The sequence below is a fragment of the Carassius auratus genome, chromosome 5 (genome assembly GCF_003368295.1).
Source record: "Carassius auratus strain Wakin chromosome 5, ASM336829v1, whole genome shotgun sequence".
In the NCBI taxonomy this organism is placed as follows: domain Eukaryota; kingdom Metazoa; phylum Chordata; class Actinopteri; order Cypriniformes; family Cyprinidae; genus Carassius; species Carassius auratus.
The window spans coordinates 12,970,067-12,982,745 of NC_039247.1; positions in this window are offsets into that span (position 1 = coordinate 12,970,067).

Consider the following 12,679-nt stretch of genomic DNA (forward strand, 5'->3'; position numbering starts at 1 on the left):
ACAGACATTTTTAACATCTCACTGAGTCAGGCTGTTGTTCCCACATGCTTTAAAACTACCACCATCATCCCAGTCCCGAAGAAGCCATCTCCATCCTGCTTCAATGACTACCGTCCTGTTGCACTTACCCCCATCCTCATGAAGTTCTTTGAATGGCTAGTCATGCACCACATCAAGTCTGCCTTTCCCCCCTCCCTGGACTCCTTCCAGTTTGCATATCGGTCCAACCAGTCGACCGATGATGCCATCTCCAATGCCGTCCACTCAGCACTCACCCATCTGGATAAAAAGACTCATATGTCAGAATGCTGTTCATAGACTTCAGTTCAGCATTCAACACAATCATCCCTCAACAGCTCATTTACAAGCTGAGTCAGCTGTGGCTCAACTCTTCGCTGTACAACTGGCTGTTGGACTTTCTGACTGGAAGAGCTCAGGCAGTACGGGTCAGCAGCAACACATCCAGCACCATCACACTGAACACTGGGGCCCCCCAAGGATGTGTGCTGAGCCCCCTCCTCTTCACTCTGCTGACACATGACTGCACACCATCACACAGCTCCAGCCTCTTTATTAAGTTTGCAGATGACACGACTGTGGTGGGTCTCATTAGCAACAAAGATGAGAAAAACTACAGGAGTGAGGCGAGCCGCCTGGCCAAGTGGTGCAGTGACAACAATCTGTCTCTGAACGTGGAGAAGACAAAGGAGATTGTTGTAGACTTCAGGAGAGCACATACTCAGCACATTCCTCTGACCATCAACGGTGCAACTGTGGAGAGAGTGAGCAGCACCAAGTTCCTGGGTGTGCACATCACAGAGGACCTCTCCTGGACTGAAAACACCGCAGCACTGGCCAAGAAATCACAACAGCGTCTCTACTTCCTCCGCAAACTGTGGAGAGCCAGAGCCCCACCCCCCATCATGTACACATTCTACAGAGGCACCATCGAGAGCATTCTGTCGAGCTGCATCACTGTGTGGTTTGGCGCCTGCAACGCGTCCTGTCGAAAGACTCTACAACGTATAGTGAGAGCAGCTGAGAAGATCATTGGTGTCTCTCTCCAGGACATTTATGGAACACGTCTCACCCGCAAAGCCCTCTGCATCGCAGGTGATCCCACCCACACCTCACACAGCTTTTTCAGCCTGCTACCATCAGGGAGAAGACTGCGGAGTCTCCAGGCCAGGACCAGCAGACTGAAGGACAGCTTCATCCACCAGGCTGTCAGGAAGCTGAACTCCCTCCCAAACCTGCCACCCCTCCCCTCTTCTTCCCCAGGCACCACTGAACTATGAACCCCCCCCCCCCCCCCCCACTAATTATATGATGGCATGCACTAGTCACTTGTGCAGCATTGGTCTGGACACTCACCGCTCACTACCTCATTCGGCATGGAACTGACGTCATTCCACTACCTCATCAGTCAGTTAAATTACTGCTCTTGGTCACTTGTCACTTGACACTTTAATCAGATATTTAATAAGATATTTTTAATAAGTGATTTTTGTGCACTAAAAAATCTTTTAACCGCACTGTTGTTCACTTCATTGATTTGCACTATATCTGTCATTTGCCTTGCGCTGCTTTATTTAACTTTATTTTTAACTTTATTTTTTAATTTTATTATATGTCCTTTTTTATCCTTCCCTTATTGTATATTTTTATCTACATTTTATATTTGATCTAGTTATTTTTTAGGCATTAATGTTAATGTTATCTGTATGCACCGGGGTCTGAGACTAACGCAATTTCGATTCTCTGTATGTATGTACTGTACATGTGGAAATTGACAATGAAGCAGACTTGAACTTGAAATTGTAATATCTTGAAACATTTTATTAATATTCCACTAGGTGTCGCTATCATTCTATTTTACACATTCTCCTCTTCATGAGTGCTTAAACATACTGATTCGGAAAATAAATTAAACACAACCATGCAAATAGTAGTAATCTATGGTGAGGCTTTGTCAACCCAGACTCAGTTTCTTGTTGCAAGCCCAGTAGACGATGTCTTTAACTAGGCTACATGTCTGAACAGCCTGTGTTTGTATAAAGGGGGTGTGTCATGAGTCATGTTTTATCCACTCATAGTTTATGGCTCTTTTAAAAAGAGCTTTTCACTAAGGATAAGAATGCACCTCTTAAGTTGGTATTTTAGATTTACAGAAGAGAATAAACCACCAATATGTGCGTTTTAAAATGAGCCGTGAAGTTAAATATTTTGTCAAATGCTATCTTCATCACTCTTCAAATAGCGCCAGACTCTTTGAATAATGTCTGTTGTAGCCTAATAATTAAGCTCCAAACTTTAAGAAAGTTTTTTCCTATTAATATTTTTTTATTATTATTCATTTTTAATTGCACTGTACAAACCAGATTCCCAAAAAGTTGGGAAACAAATCTCATAAACGTATTTTTATTCACAATAGAATAGTGGAAGATGTTGGCTCATTTTGGATTTCATGAGCGCTATACATTCCAAAAAAGTTGGGACTGGTAGCAATAAGACGTTGGAAAAGTTAAATGTATATATAAGGAACAGCTGGATCATTTAGCAACTTATTAGATCAATTATCAATATGATTGGGTACAAAAAGAGCCTCTAAGAGTGGCAGTGTCTCTCACAAGTCAAGATGTGCAGAGGATCACCAATTCCCCCAATGCTGTGGCGAAAAATAGTGGAGCAATATCAGAAAGGAGATTCTCAGAAAAAAATTGCAAAGAGTTTGAAGTTATCATCATCTACAGTATCACACATCACAAATCAGTGTCAAATTTTGTGAAGAGGAAGATGCGATATGCCAGACCCAAGAATGCAGAAGAGCTGAAGGCCACTATCAGAGCAACCTGGGCTCTCATCATAACACCTGAGCAGAGCCACAGACTGATCGACTCCATGACACTCTGCATTGCTGCAGTAATTCAGGCAAAAGGAGCCCCAACTAAGTATCGAGTGCTGTACATGCTCATACTTTTCATGTTCATACTTTTCAGTTTGCCAAGATTTCTAAAAATCCTTTCTTTGTATTGATCTTAAGTAATATTCAAATTTTCTGAGATACTGAATTTGGATTCTCCTTAGTTGTCGGTTATAACCATCAAAATTTAAAGAAATAAACATTTGAAATGTATCAGTCTGTGTGTAATGAATGAATATAATATACAAGTTTCACTTTTTGAATGGAATTATCAAAATAATTCAACTTTTAGATGGTATTCTAATCATATGACTAGCACCTATATTTGTCACTGTAGGAATGTGGATACTACTGACTGCCTCACTACATCATCTACAGGAACTATGGTAATACTGCAATTCACATTTATATCCGTCCATCTAACCAAATGTCATGGTTGCAGTGACACATCCAGGTTGATCACCATCAATTGCAAGTCCACAACATGTTATGATAATAATTATGTAATACATAGAAAAGAATATCCATAAGAGTTATTAGTAAAAACAAACAACATGACTTTACAAAGGGCTGTGCATCTTATCACTGGTTTGTCAAGTAAAATAATGCAAGCTGTCTATGACATGAGAGCCCATAAAAAACATTTTTGTTAATTTTCTGGAATATTACTCATTCAAATTGAACATGAAAAGCTTTTCAACATGCCATACTGCAGTTTGTAAGAACATTGAGGATCAAAGCGCTGCTGCATTAGCAATGGGTTACAAGTACATTTGTTACTAATAGACAGAGAATCAGCAGGTCTGACTATGGACACAGCACACACACACACACACACACACACACACACACACACATAAGGAGACTTCACTGTTCCCAAACTATAGTTAGTCTGAGATGAAAAGCAGCTGTTTTTTAAGTCTGTATTTATGCAAAATCAAAACAACAGTTACAATTTGTATTTGCCATTCCTCTAAAATCCCACAACAATACTTTCTAAATGATCATTTTGTTTTGTATTATATAGCTTGTGCAGAACATATGGAAAACCTAACTAGAGGCTTCATGTGCTGATGAGAGAAACACATCGGCAAGCTCAGTTCAAGAAGGATTTGCAACACATTTTCAGTCTAATCTACTATAAACAACCCTTCAACTCGCTAAAGATTATCTTTTCATCAGCTATTATTTATTATCGGCTGCCATAAAGAGCTAGAATTAAAATCTAGAGTTACAGTCTACTGCCACTTTACAAATGCAGCAAACCACTTTTCCAGTAATGCACCTTTTCGGAGAAAAAACAAACCAAACAAAAAACAGTTACCAGTAAATGACACACAATACCTGCTATTCATTTTCATCATCATAATCTAGGACTTCCTGATCACCACATACCTTGCCATTTATTTAACTGCCTAGAATTAAGCTCTTAACAGATGATTGATTTAATGGTCATCGTCACAGTGCTAAATTAATAGCACCATGTCAGCTTCTGTTAACACTGGCACAATGCTTTGTGCTGAGCATAAATATGCTCTGTTTTGGACAGAGTACATTGGCTGGCAATGTGTCTCCCACTATGGCATCTAAGAACATTCGACCTGCTTAAATGAACAAACCATGTGTGCACAGATGCACCCAACTGCACTTTCAGCTCACATTTCAGTCAAAGGCATTAGATCAGGAAATCTGGCAAGACTGATTGGTCCCAACAGCTGAGAACATTTGCAAAAGGCCACATTCCTTAAAAGTTATCTGTGAACTGAGACATTACATGCAGATTTGATTGTGGGTGGTCTAATATAAGTGGATGAGTGGGAATCGTTCAAAATTACAGCACAATTGTACATAGATCTTGGACACCTATTGATGACAGCACATTGAGCATGACATGCCTTTGTTGGGGGGAAAGCCATTTAAGTTTACTTTTTTCAGAAACACTCTAGGTGTATACATGTATACCTAATTTCTTTAGTACTTTTTGTTGCTGGTATGATGTTTCTCAACCCAACATTTTTCATTCTTATTTTAACCAGCACATTGAATCAATTGAAATGTTCTGATAATCAGTAAATCATGATTTAGCATGTCTTTCCCCAAAATATGTTAAACCTGTCTATGACCCACAAACTAAACTAGCAACTATCTTAGAATCTGGTAAACAATTGCAACAGTTTTCAAGATGCCCATCTGTTTGCCAAGGGAAATGCCAAGACAGATCAGTTTCACTGGTGCACTCAATAAAACCACAGCATTTTTGGACAGTATTTGTTCAACAAAAAGGCCAACATGGGACAGCTACCCAGCCAGAAAAGCTTGGGAACACTCCCGGGGATCTCAGAGGTCAAAAACCACACTGTAGGATTCCTAAATCTTTCTTTTTTTGAGCAGTCTGCACTTATTTCTTGCCAGACACGCATATGTAATCTCTTGTATTACTTCCAGAAATATCCATTTTTATCCTTTTTTTCTCTGTTCTCATTGCATGGTCCATCTCACTACACTTGCCTCTGTTTTCTCCTGTGTAAACACTTTCATACATACATCTCAGATTGGATTTTCTTCTTCACTCAACTAAGGTGCTATAAGCCATTCTTGAAGTCCAGAGCAGTGCAGGTTAAGGAAAAGATTGAACTTTAAACTTGACAGGCATTTTAGAAATGTGATGCTCATGCTCGAGACACTGACGTGGTGTAGTGGTCAGAAACATCAGTCTGATGTGTATTTACAGCTGGAACAAAGAAACACACTGTGCCTGAATTCCACCTGCAATCCAGACACAGATTCTTTCTACAGCTTCGTTGCTCGGTGAAACCATTATGTAGCAACATACTGACCTGAAAAATGGTCCTAAAAGTTCCTCTTATTGGTCATATGTACCCCATTTTATTTGACATTGTTAACATAGAGGGTTTTGATATGGAGAGTCTGCGTAAACAGACACAAATATCAACATGAACTGAACTGTTTGTTTCAATATAGAGTGTTTTGATTGGAGTGAGATGAGTCAGTCAAAGCTTTCCTCCTTAGTAAAACCATCATCTGTAACCTGTAATCAATGTTAAACTCACTAACAACAATGAAAAGTCTCAGAACTGCACAAAATTATGCATAATGAAAAAGTTGATACGTAAAAAAAAAAAGAAAAAAAAAGAAAAAAACATAAGTGTAAGGTCAGCTTCAATTTTTTCCTCATGAAACATGAATGAAATAGAAACTTAAAAGACTTCCTTTCCTGTTATCTTCACTAAGAAATTGTTTCTTTATCTAAATCACACATTTAAGTTGACGTATGACAGCTTTGCGGCAGAAAACTTAACTCCACTCCATCATCTGCTTCCCTAAATATGCCTCTGACCAGTAGCCCTGTATTTGGGTTTGGATATTTTGGACATTTGAGAGACTATTTCATTAGCAAGGACCACACCACACTGGCAATGTAAGAATAATCTTTAATGTATAAATGTAGGGATGAACAGGGAAGGAAAGGAGTAGAAAAAAGGGGAATGGATGATGACAGGTTGATCTCGGCGTCTGATGTCTGATTTTCTAAACAAGAACTGTTTAGTTCTAAAAGGCAGTTTTACAGTGGAGTTGGTATATAGGTTTGATTGATTTTTAATGGCCCTACCAATGTTTAAACACAAGGAACACCTTTTCTCTAACCAATTCATCATTCTCTTTTAGCTTAAATCTGCAGACACTAGCCAAATACCTTTAATCATCCCTCATTCCCTGCTTTCTCAAACCAATTATTTATTACTGCATCTTTTTCAGTGAGTTTTGCTTAAAATTTGTTGTGTTTCAACTACTAATTATCACAAAAAATATAAACTACAGAATGTTTATCCAAATGACTCTGCACCAAGCTTAAATGAGGTTTTAATAGCAACTACCATAGGAATACTCAATGGACTGTTGCATTTCCACCCATTGAATTGATGTGTAATGATGAGAAATATCTCAAGGAATTCATGTTTGAAAACTGTGGAGGTTTTTCACAGAAAAGCATCATTTAGCACAGCAGGATCACATTATAACAAATTTGGCATCTTAAATACAACCATGATAAGATAGGATAACTCTAAGATTTTATTCATATTTATGAGCGCAAACATCCTGCCACTGTTAAAGCAACATTTGATAGTGTTTGTGTATTCAGATAATATTTATTGAGGAGAAAGAGCAGATCAGGAAATGGAGGAGCTTTGTTATGCGCAATGATTTAAAAAAAATGTGTTTTTTGAGATAATAAGATAAGCACTTAGCTATTGTGTAAGCACATCAGTTTTGGCCATTCACTGGACAACTTTTAAATGCAACGAAGCCCTATGTTCTTTGAGATGCATGCGTAAAATAAAAAAATAACTAAAAATAAAAAACCTGCCAACATAATAAAAGTACATGTACACATATAGATCACAGATACACATACAGTACATTTCAAATATCTGCAATTTTTAGAGTTGTTATTGTATAGCTGTAATCTATAGCCATTACAATCTAAAGTAACATTTACACATTATAATACATTTAAGAGAAAACTATAAAAACCTATTCAAAAGCAGAAAATAATCTTAACTAATCAATAGCAGCAAGCATGATAACGAGGCCTCTCTAAAATATGGAGCCTAATAACATCCAGGAGAGAAAAGAGGTTAAAATATTTCAAAAGGTCATTCCTTCCTGATGACTGATTGTTCTGAGGTCTGAGTTCAGGTCATCAGTCAGTTGTTTTCCATGTTATCTGTTCCCTGGGCCAAATGTCAGTGGTTGATAAAGTGCTTTAGAAGAATAGCAGCATTCCCGGATGGCATGATATCTGGCAAAGGCCGGCAGGTCATCCCCAATGCACTGGACTGCCATCAAAGTTGCCATTTAATACAAACAAAGTTCTGAAATAGTTGAATGTTTGAGTGTGTAAATGCGCTACCTCTCCATTCCCATTACTTTTTTCCTTGAGTCTCTGAGTTTGTATTTTCCTGACTTAACACAGCTGTATTTCTAAAATAAGGGACTAAAATACATAATTCTCTCTCATTGCCACAGAATAAAAGCATTTAACAGTGTCCCTTTATTCTTTCATAGTGCACATTTGGAGTTAAGCTAGCCTGTTAGAAGACTTTTATACCTGACGAGCCATCAACCACCTGTTTTTTTTTTTTTTTTTTGAACGCAGGAACTTTTAACCACTAATGGATAAGATGACCTGTGAATAAAAATTAACAAGTCAGAATTTAATTTTTTCTTTCTCTCTCTCACACACTTGGTTAAAATGTAACTGATGGTCTGAAAGAATGTCATAATTTTTTTTGAGTACGTTTCCAATGGAAAATGATTTACAAACAATATTATGCAAAACACAATACAAAGAAATCTGTTATTCACCTCATATACAGAAAAACTGCATCAAAGAAAGTTCTGAATTAGATAAATTTCAGCAGTAGCCTTCTGTTTTCTTTGTCTTTTCAGTCCATCATTATAGTGTGTAAATTATGATTTAAATGTAATCATTGTCTAGCTGAGCCATTGTGTTCTCAAATAACAGCTATTGTTCTCTTTGTATTTAAAAAATATTTAAATAAAGAAAAAATTAATCACAGAAAAAGTAGTAACATTTACTGTAACATATTGTACTCGCATGCGAGTGCTTAAAATGCAGTGCCAGTCAAGAACTTGAGTCATTGAGTAAAGTACTTGCCTGTTCCAAACAAATCATTATTTTAAGCTTTAAACAAGTACAAAGCTACACAAAGAAAGACCACACTCACAGAATGATGTAATCTGGGACCCATGGCATCTCCCACACTGTGGATCAAAGACCTCTAGGGTATCTGCAGTGTGAAACACAGCTTTCATGCACATGATAAGTAAATTCTCAAAACCCCTTAGTCCGGGGCACATACCAACAAAGTCCCACAAGAACACAGGTACATACTGTATACATACACAGGCCATTCCATGCGGGGAATCTAACCTCCCAACATGCTGTTTGTTGTCCCACCAATTTTGTTAGGTTCATTGTTTGTTGTATTTTCCATGAACACACAACACACTTTATGCAGCGAGCGAAATTAATCTTACACGCCAATTAAATGGATTCCCAAGTCATTTTAATCAGGCACCTTTGCAAATATGTTCAGAACTAGACTGTACAGATATTTTGCCTAAGAGACAAAGAGGAAGAAAAATCTGAGATATTACCAATTTATCCATGTCTAACAATTAACATTTTCTTTAGTTCTGTTGTATAGTGATGACTATGGCGATGAAGGATATGGCTTCCACTGATCATGCGTTTTCATAATTTTATTTTTAGCACAGTTCTAATATAATTTTAAAACTTGAATGAATCCACATTGTTCTGTCAATTAGAAACAACAACAACAACAAAAAAAACAACAACAATATTGTTGTGCATCTTGAGACAAATCGATGGCAATAACATTTTAAGATGTGTGTATGTAAGTTTCTTTTAGTTAAAACAGCTCAGACATGGATTTTAGTCTAGGACTATGCTTAAGCCTTGTCTATGAAATGGGGGAAGGAGAGTTTTTTTTTATAAGTATGTATTTTATATTTTATACATATCATCAAGGAAACAGAATGTTAAATTAATGAATTTTATGATAATACATCAGGGGCAATTTATTATTTATTTAAGTTGTATATATATACAAGTTCTCCCAGTGGATTGGACACATTGCAGGTTTAATATTTAACCAACAAGATATTTCCTGCATGTGCGCTCATTAATGGCCTGCACACCCTTGTTAATATTCATGCAGCTGAGAGAGGCTTTTAAGCGTGCATGTTTGTCCCCATGCGCTGTGCCTCAGAAAGAAACAGAAACTCAAGACCATATCTTTGATTACCTCTCATTAAAAGGACATAAAAGCATATTTCATCTGTAGCTCTGAATGCATACAGATTTAGCCTGCTGCTGAAACATTTCCATTTCCGACATTTCCATGAAACATTACTACAAAGAATCACTGTCCTTATGTAAAACATTAGTTAATCAGTTCACCCTTAAAAACATGGTACGACTGACTCACACTGTAAGTCAGAGCCACTGTTGTACAGTATGTCTTTATTATTCAGTAAACATGACTGGAAAATCATTTACTTTTACAGGAATTGAATATAGGGAAATGGACTAATCCCGACTTTACATATCCATAGTCTTAGGTGAATATTAGGTATTAAATGTGTATACTGTATATGAAACAAGACCCATCTCTGTTTAAATAAATCATAGAGGGAAAGGTTATTGGCACTTGCTACCAAATGTGTCATGTGATCGCTAAAAGAGATGTTAATGCTGAAAAGTAGATTTGAAAGATATGTCTGTCAAACATTGAGCTGAATGTGGTGTGGAGCCTGTTTTGTACATCAATTTCTTTGCATTGATCAGATATGGTCTTTGATATATGAATTCAGTCAACAGAAATAATTCAGGTAATGAATCATAGATAATATTAAATAGGTGGATAATATCAATACAATTCAAATCTTTTAAGTGAATTCTCAGTGAACTATACCTTTAACTACTGTAAATTTAGTTATAGTTCACTCAAAATGGAAAAAAGTGGCTCCAAAATGTAAAACAGTAAAAAAGTAGAGATGATGTGGCTGGTGCATTTGTCTTCCAAGTGTTCTGGAGCTTTGTGTGTGTATTTTAAATGACATTTTAAATGGTATAAAAAAAAGATTGAGAACCATGGCAGCTTACTTTTTTTTTGTTCCTCACAAAGAACATGACATCGCATGGCTTTAGAAGAACTGGGATTTATATAATCATATGCATCACTGTTACTGCACTTTTATGGATTTTTGGTTGATTGACAGCCAATAGCCATCATTCAGAAATCTTTGCAACAACATGAGGGTGTGAATTGTCAAGTTGGGTGAACTATACTTTTTAAATAAAAAAAAAATATATGAATCAAGCTGACAATCAACTTTAAACAGATCCTTTGTGTGAGAGGATCTGTATGTCTTTGAGATAACAAAATGTGAGTTGTTGTGTGTCGGTGAGTAATGTAATGGATAACAGACTAGCTAATTCTGACCTTTAACCTTGCTGTGAAAAACACAAGCTTTCTCAGGGGTGCAGATACTGATCACACAAACTCAAACTCTGCAACAGTTGTTGGAATAAGGCGTGTAAACTGACATAAACACTATCTGGGTTTTTATTTGTCACTGTTGACTTCTTCCACTAGGCCATTCAAAATAGGATGTGTGTATTCTAAATGAGATATATTTGAGAACAAAAAAAGTAAAATTATGGATTCACTTTATGTGACACTCCGATTCACTGCAGGATTATGAGCTGAATAGGGAGAAAGCATAAAAATGCCAATCCCTGATGCAAACACTTATTTATATCCTTTCTGGAGATAAAATAAATCCTTTTGCGTAAAAGTATAGTTAACATTTTGAATAGGCCTACATAATTAAGTATTAGATATCAAACTTAATTTAGCATAACTATAACGTTTCTGCCACAACGTACTTTGTTCCTTAACTTATTAATGCCATCTTTATGACTTTCTTTCTTTTCTCATGCCCTCAGACACTGAAATATAGCCTCAAGCTTGCTTGTTGATACACAAGTTTAGCAGCATTAATAGAGCCTTCATGAACTAGAATAGATGTTGTTTCTTTTTTCCAATTGGCTAAATATATTTTCCTGTCTTGCACATAGGAAGTGGGCTGTGTTAGCAGGAAGTGCTTTTTCTCATTCAGCAAAAAGCTGACTCCTATGCAGGCAAGACAAATCCTACTGAAGAAATACATTCTCATCCTAAAAAGGGGCATGTTTTAAATCCAGCTTATTAAATGAACAAATAGAAAAGATTTAGCATTTTTTAGAAAAAAAAAAACCCTCTAGGGAGAATTCCTTATATTAATTCTAAAACATTTTTCGAGTTTTAAGAGGTCAAAAGTTAAGAAAAACAAACTGAATCACTGCACTAGTATGTGACTGAGTCCTGAAAGTGACAGATGTGAGTTTACATGTGAACTATGTAACCGCATTATTAAGCAGCTGCTGTGTGCATGTGGACAGACAGACCTTTGAAGCTTCATAGTAAGAACCTCTCCTTGATGTAATGGTTTTCATCAAGTGTGCTGCACACATACTGAAAAGTGACACAAAGGGCCCTATTTTGACGATCTGAAACGCAAGTGTCAAAGCGCGAAGCGCAAGTAAGTTTGTGGGCGGGTCTCGGCGCTGTTGCTATTTTCCCGGCTGGATAAATGGCTCTTGCGCCCGGCGCAAATCTAAAGTGGGTTGGTCTGAAGTAGCTTCATTATTCATAGGTGTGGTTTGGGCGTAACGTGAAATAAACCAATCAGAGCGTCATCCAACATTCCCTTTAAAAGCAGGTGCGCAAGTTCCATTACGGATTGCTATTATTATGGCGTATTTACCAGGCGCACGCCAGGAGCGGTTCACAGCCGAGGAGACTGATGTTCTTGTAAGAGCAGTGAAAGACAGAGAAGTTGTGTTGTATGGGGATGGGAGAATAATTAGCCTGAATAATTTGTGAGCTAGTTTTATGCCTATTTTTTTTTCACATCTTCGTGTCACACCACAATGATTTCCGTCATCTCATGTGTTAATATTTTTTTAGTGTAACAATTTATGATTTGCAAAAATAACTGTTGCATCTGTGTAGATTACATGAGCAAAGTGTATGTGCGTTGTGCACGCTATACATTATGGCCAAGCATGCGCCCTTAAAA